Genomic DNA, 8,170 nt, shown 5'->3' with positions numbered 1-8,170 from the left:
TGGCTAGTACCCCCCGATACTAACCATAGTTTCATCAAAACAAGCAACCAACTCAACAAAAACAGAATCTGTCAAAAACAGACCAGTCTGTAGCAATCTATATACTTCGTATACTTCTGGTACCTCAAAAACTCTGAAACATTACGATAGTCTGGGGAAATAGCATATCAATCAGCAGCAAAAATAATAAACTCAAAAGATCTTTCTGAATAAAAATGAAAAATCATCTCGTGAGCGAAAAGTTTCTGTCTTTTTCCAACAGGATCAAACAACCAGTACCAAGACTAGTCATAAAGGTTTTGCTTGGCTCAAACACAAAAAAACACAATCACAACAGAATTATGAAAGTGTGGACGCAACAAAATAGAAAGAAAAAGATAAATTCATTGGGTTGCCTCCCAACAAGCGCTATTGTTTAACGCCCTTAGCTAGGCATAGAAGCGATAGAATCATGTATCGTCGTCTTTGGTGCTCAAACCATAAGTGGCACTCATCATGGATTCATAAGGCAATCTTATTTTATTTCTAGGAAAGTGTTCCATGCCCTTCCTTAAAGGAAATTGAAATCTAATATTCCCTTCCTTCATATCGATGATAGCACCAATAGTCCTTAGGAAAGGTCTACCAAGAATAATAGGACAAGTAGGATTGCATTCAATGTCAAGCACAATGAAATCCACAGGTACATAGTTCCTATTTGCAATAATAAGAACATTGATCTTCCCCATGGGTTTCTTGATAGTAGAATCAGCAAGATGCAAATTAAGAGAACACTCTTCAATCTCATTAAAACCCAGAACATCACATAAAGACTTTGGAATCGCAGAAACACTAGCACCCAAATCACACAAAGCATTGCATTCATATTTTTTATTTTGATTTTGATGGTATGTTCCCACTCATCATGAAGCTTTCTAGGAATAGAGACTTCCAATTCAAGTTTCTCTTCAGGAACTTTTATCATAGCTTCGACGATATGATCGGTAAAGGCTTTGTTTTGGCTATAAGCATGTGGAGAGTTCAACATGGATTGCATCAAAGAAATGCATTCAATCAAGGAGCAACTATCATAATTGAATTCCTTGAAATCCACGGTAGTAATTTCATTACTACTCAAAGTTTTAACGTCTTCTACTCCACTTTTAATGCTTTTAGCATCAATATAGATGGACTCCGAATCATTGGGGCACTTTTCAACCAAAGTGGATTCATATCCAGCCCCATAATCATTAGGTTTGACACAAGAAAACAAAGATTCAATGGGAGTCACACCAAGCACTTTAAGATCTTCGTGATTCTCATCACGAGAACACGCCTTTTTAAGCCATTCATGTCTAGCACGAATTTGGGCCGTTCTTTCTTGGCTCTCAATCATGGAAACACGCATAGCTTTTAAAGTTTCATCCATGTTGATTTTGGGAGGAGCACATCTAACTTTCAAAGCATCAACATCACAAGAAATCCTATCCACGCTCTTAGCGAAGTCGTCAATTTTGAGTAGTTTTTCCTCTATGGACGCATTGAAAATCTTTTGAGAGTTGATGTTTGATATTACTCTCTAGATCAGAGGGTAATCTATTGTAATTTCCATGAGTATTGTTGTAGGAGTTGCCAAAATTGTTAGAGGAGTTACTAGGAAAAGGCCTAGGAACATAGTTTCCTCTAAAAGCGTTGTTGTTGCCAAAGTTATTCCTACCAACAAAATTAACGTCCAAGCTAGCGTTGCTACTCTCAATCAAAGAAGACAAAGGCATATCAGTAGGATCCAAAGGAGCACTTCTACTAGCAACCAAATTCATTAACTCATCCATCTTAGCACTCAACGAGTTAATTTCTTCTATAGCGTGTACCTTCTTACTAGTAGGTGACCTTTCAGTGTGCCATTGAGAGTAGTTTGTCATGATGTTGTCTAAGAGCTTTGTGGCTTCTCCTAACGTGATTTCCATGAACGTTCCACCAGAGGCAGAGTCCAAGATATTTCTAGAAGCGAAATTCAAGCCAGCGTAAAAGATTTGGATAATCATCCAAAGACTCAATCCATGAGCGGGACAATTTCTAATCATTAATTTCATTCTCTCCCAAGCTTGTGCAACATGTTCATGATCAAGTTCCTTGAAATTCATGATATCATTACGGAGAGAGATGATCTTAGCCGGCGGAAAATACTTGGATATATAAGCATCTTTGCACTTATCCCAAGAATCGATACTATTTTTGGGCAAAGAAGAAAACCAAGTTTTTGCGCGATCTCGCAACGAGAAAGGAAAAAGCTTCAATTTAATCACGTCATTATCCACATATTTTTTCTTTTGCATACCGCAAAGCTCAATGAAGGTATTGAGATGGGATGCGGCATCTTCACTAGAAGGCCACAGAATTGCTCTTTCATAACAAGATTCAGCAAAGCGGCATTGATTTCGTATGACTCCTCACTAGTGGTGGGAGCAATCGGAGTACTAATAAAATCATTATTATTAGTATTCGATAAGTCACAAAGTTTGGTGTTTTCGTTCATGGTGACTTCAGCAAGCAAGCAAGCAAACAAAGAGCAGGCGAGAGAAAGGGCGAACGAAAAGGGCGAACGAAAAGGCGAACGAAAAAGGCAAATTGGTGAAGTGGGGGAGAGGAAAACGAGAGGCAACTGGCAAACAAAGTAAATGCAAGAGATGAGTTTGCGACACCTACTTGGATGAGTTCTTGACTTGATCTTCCTCCCCGGCAACAGCGCCAGAAATTCTTCTGCTATCCCACAGACAACAGCGCTAGAAGTTGACACGTTGACAGAGGCTGGGCTTGCGTTGGTTCTTCCCTTGAAGAGGAAAGGGTGATCCAGCACAGGAGCAGTAAGTATTTCCCTCAGTTTGAGAACCAAGGTATCGATCCAGAAGGAGGGTCTCGTCAAGTCCAGAGTACCTGCGCAAACACAAACAAGCTTGCACCCAACGCTTCAAAGGGGTTGTCAATCCCTTCAAGATTGTTTATAAAGTGAGATCCGAAGGCAGAAATTGCAACGAAGTAAAAAGTGTAAGGCTGAAAATATGGTGTGAAGTAGACCCTGGGGGCGATAGTGTTCACTAGAGGCTTCTCTCAAAATAGCAAATATCACGGTGGGTGAACAAATTACTGTCGAGCAATTGATAGAACCGCGCAAAGTCATGACGATATCTAAGGCAATGATTATGCATATAGGCATCACGTCCGAGACAAGTAGACTGATACTTTCTGCATCTACTACTATTACTCCACACATCGACCGCTACCCAACATGCATCTAGTGTATTGAGTTCATGACGAACAAAGTAACGCTTTAAGCAAGATGACATGATGTAGAGGGATAATCTCAAACCAATGATGAAAATCCCATCTTTTTACCCTTGATGGAAACAACATGATGCGTGCCTCGCTACCCCTTCTGTCACTGGGTAAGGTCACCACACGATATGAACCCAAAACCAAGCACTTCTCCCATTGCAAGAATCATAGATCTAGTTGGCCAGACAAAACCCACAACTCGAAGAGAATTACAAGGATATGAAATCATGCATAAGAGAGATTAGAAGAAACTCAAATAAGATTCATAGATAATCTGATCATAAATCCACAATTCATCGGATCTCGACAAACACACCGCAAAACAAGATTACATCGGATAGATCTCCATGAAGATCATGGAGAACTTTGTATTGAAGATCCAACAGAGAGAAGAAGCCATCTAGTTACTAGCTATGGACCCGTAGGTCTATGGTGAACTACTCACGCATCATCGGAGAGGTCATGGTGTTGATGAAGAAGCCCTCCGTGTCTGAATCCCCCCTCCGGCAGGGCACCAGAACGTGCCCCAGATGGGATCTTGCGGAGACAGAAGCTTGCGGCGGCGGAAAAGTAATTGCGATCGTCTCTTGATTTTTTGGGAATATTCAGGAATATATGGGCGCAAGATCTAGGTCAGGGGACTTCCAGGGGGCCCACAAGCCTGGATGGCGCGACCCCCCTGGCCGCGGGGTGGGGGCTTGTGGGGGCCCTGGGGCTCTTCTGGCTTGGCTCCCAAGTCCTCCGATCTTCTTCCGTTCCAGAAAAAATCTTTTCGGGGATTTTCTTCCGTTTGGACTCCGTTTCAAAATCTCCTCTCAAAGGGGTCAAAAACATGGAAAAAAACAGGAACCGGCACTTGGCACTGAGTTAATAAGTTAGTCCCAGAAAATAAATAAAAAGCATGCAAAACATCCAAAGTTTGACAAGATAATAGCATGAAACCATAAAAAATTATAGATACGTTGGAGACGTATCAAGGTGGTTCGGGAATAGTCCAAGCATTCTCATTGCACAAGATATTATTCAATAGAATCTCAACTTGTTCCATAGTTCGTTCCCTGAAAACACAACCAGCACAACTATCTAGGTGGTCCCTAGAAGCATCGGTTAGTCCATTATAGAAGATATCAAGTATTTCATTCTTCTCAAGAGGGTGATCAGGCAAAGAATTCAGTAGCTGGACAAGCCTCCCCCAAGCTTGTGGGAGACTCTCTTCTTCAGCCTGCACAAAGTTATATATTTCCTGCAAGGCAGCTTATTTCTTATGGGCAGGAAAATATTTCTCACAAAAGTAGTAGATCATATCCTCGGGACTACGCACACAACCAGGAGCAAGAGAAGTGAACCAAGTCTTAGCATCACCCTTTAGCAAGAAAGGAAACAGCTTAAGGATATAGTAGTGGCGGATCTTTTCCTCACTCGTGAATAGGGTGGCTATATCGTGTAGCTTAGTAAGATGTGCTAGAACCGTTTCAAACTCATAACCATGAAAAGGATCAGATTTGACCAGAGTGATTAACTCAGGATCGACAGAGAATTCATAATCCTTATCAGTCACAAAGATAGGCGAAGTAGCAAACTTCGGGTCATATTTCATCCTAGCGTTCAGAGATTTTTCTTTCCACTTCCGCAATAATTTCTCAAGATCATAGCTATCCTTGCAAGCAAGAAAGTCCTCAGCTATCTCTCCATCCATAACATAACCCTCAGGTATATTAGAAAATTCATATCTAGGAGAGCTAGTTCTAACAGGTGAAATAGCAGGTTCTACTTCAATAATCTCATCAGTCTCAGAAGTATCATCACATTCAGCAGCAACTCTAGCAATTTGTGCATCAAGGAATGCACCTAGTGGCAAAGCAGTATCAAGCAAAGCATCATCATAAGAATCATGGATAGAAGAAGTAGCATCATCAAGCACAAGCGACATATCAGAATTTCTAGCAGGAGGTGGTGTCGCAAACTTACTCATAATTGAAGGTGAATCAAGTGCAGAGCTAGACGGCAGTTCCTTACCTGTCCTCGTAGTTGAGGGCAAGACCTTAGTTTCTGGATCTCTTGGATTCCTCATAGTGATTAACAGACGTAAATCCCAAGTGACTCGGAGAATAGAGCTATGCCTCCTCAGCAACGGCGCCAGAAAATAGTCTTGATAACCCACAAGTATAGGGGATCGCAACAGTTTTCGAGGATAGAGTATTCAATCCAAATTTGTTGATTCGACACAAGGGGAAGCCAAAGAATATTCTCGAGTATTAGCAGTTGAGTTGTCAATTCAACCACACCTGAAAGACTTAGTATCTGTAGCAAATTTTCAGTAGCAAAGTAGTGTGATAGCAACAGTAGCAACGGTAACAGTAGCAATAGTGACAGCAGTAGCAGTAACAGTAGCAACAGTGACAGCAGTAGCAGTAACAGTAGCAGTAGTGACAGCAGTAGCGGCAAAGTAATGTAGCAAGGACCAGTAGGAAAAGACTCGTAGGCATTGGATCGATGATGGATAATTATGCCGGATGACATTCATCATGCAACCGTTATAACATGGGGAGATATGTAACTAGCTCCAGTTCATCAATGTAATGTAGGCATGTATTCCGTATATAGTCATACGTGCTTAGGGAAAAGAACTTGCATGACATCTATTGTCCATCCCTCCCGTGGCAGCGGGGTCCTAATGGAAACTACGAGATATTAAGGTTCTTCTTTTAATAGAGAACCGGAACAACGCATTAGCACTTAGTGAATACATGAACTCCTCATACTATAGTCATCTCCGGGAGTGGTATCGGCTATTGTCACTCCGGCGTTGCCGGGTCATAACACATAGTAGGTGACTAAAACTTGCAAGGTAGGATCAAGAACAAACATATATTGACGAGAACATAATAGGTTCAGGTCTGAAATCATGGCACTCGGACCCTAGTGACAAGCATTAAGCATGGCAAAGTAGTAGCAACATCAATCTCAGAACATAGTGGATACTAGGGATCAATCCCCATCAAAACTAACTCGATTACATGATAGATCTCATCCAACCCATCACCGTCCACCAAGCCTACGATGAGATTAATCACGAACGGTGAAGAGCATGATGGAATTGGCGATGAAGGAAGGTTGGTGATGACGACGGCGACGATCTCCCCTCTCCGGAGCCCAGAACGGACTCCAGATCTGCCCTCAAGAGGAAGAACAGGTGGTGGCGGCACCTCCGTATCGTAAAACGCAATGAACTCTTCTCCTTGATTTTTTTTCTGGACGAAAGGGACTAAATAGAGATGGAGTTGGAGGCGGCGGAGCCCCGAGGGCCCCACAAGCCTGATAGGTGCGGCCAGGGGGGCCCGCGCCTCCTAGGCTTGTGTGCTCCTCGCTCCACGCCTCCGGTTGATTCTTGCGCCTGTATTTTTTATATATTTCACAAAAAATCCTCGTAAATTTCTAGGTCATTCCGAGAACTTTTATTTTTGCGCAAAAACAACACCATGGCAATTCTGCTAAAAACAGCGTTAGTCCGGGTTAGTTTCACTCAAATCATGCAAATTAGAGTCCAAAATAAGGGCAAAAGAGTTTGGAAAAGTAGATACGACGGAGACGTATCACTACCCTATCCATATGATGAAGGGGTGCAAGCTGGGCCATATACCCACACCTCTCACCTAAGCCTAACATCTATAGCCGGAGGCCCCGACTGAGCCATCTACCGGGTCCGGGGCACAAACCGGTCTGACTCACTCACATGTGTCGTCGCCACCATCTTCCGCTAGTCCATCTTCAGAGCATATTGAGGTGTCAACCTTAGCAGGTCCTCCGTCATCGACGCCATCGACGCCACCACGTCGCCAAACGACGATCACCACCTATGCAAGCCTTGGAAGGTCTTCCTCCATGGACGCCACCACGACGCCAAACGACGACCTCCACCTACGCGAGTCCATCTCCAAGCAACGGATGTAGATCCATGCTAGGATAGGTTCGCACCACCGCCGTCGCCCACCACCCACAAGCGCCACCCAACCCCAAGGTTCCCAAAGCGGCGCCTTAAAGAAGGTAACGGTGCCGTGAGCGCCGCCGCCGCCCAACAAAGTTAGGGCTTTCGCCCGGGGGACTTAGGGGTAGGGGAAGTGAGGAGATCAGTCCATACCGACGCCTCCTACGCGAGTCCATCTCCAAGCAATGGATGTAGATCCATGCTAGGATAGGTTCGCACCACCGCCGTCGCCCACCACCCACAAGCGCCACCCAACCCCAAGGTTCCCAAAGCGGCGCCTTAAAGAAGGTAATGGTGCCGTGAGCGCCGCCGCCGCCCAACAAAGTTAGGGCTTTCGCCCGGGGGACTTAGGGGTAGGGGAAGTGAGGAGATCAGTCCATACCGACGCCTCCAAGGAGGGAAACGACGACCAAGGCGTCGGCGGCGGCGCGGCCGGCCATGGCCGGCCAGGGATTTCGCCCGAACTAGATCCCCGCCACCAGCAGCGCCTCCTGTACAGAACCGGCGACCAAGGGAAGTGCGGCCCGACTAGGCCGGCCCGCACGCCGAACAGAGGAGGAGGGGAGGCGCCAGATCGCGCGCACCGACCGTCGCAGAAGCCGTCGCCAGCCGCCAACGACCACCGGGATCCCGTCGCCCGTACGACCAGGACGCCAGATCCACCGCCCGTACAGCTGCTCACCAGAGCCTGCCGTGCCTCGCCAAATGGAGCCGACGCTCCAGATCCGGGAATTCCCACGCAGAGCCAGGGCAGCCGAGATCCCGCCGCCACCATCCTTGACGCCCCGGGCTTGCCCGGCGGCTGCCTCAGGCGGCGGAGAGGAGGTGGGACGAGGTGGGGAGGGGGCCGAGGCGGCGCGGCTAGGGTTCCCC

Source organism: Hordeum vulgare, chromosome 6H, assembly GCF_904849725.1.
Source record: "Hordeum vulgare subsp. vulgare chromosome 6H, MorexV3_pseudomolecules_assembly, whole genome shotgun sequence".
NCBI lineage: Eukaryota > Viridiplantae > Streptophyta > Magnoliopsida > Poales > Poaceae > Hordeum > Hordeum vulgare.
Note: the sequence above shows the minus strand (reverse complement) of the source record.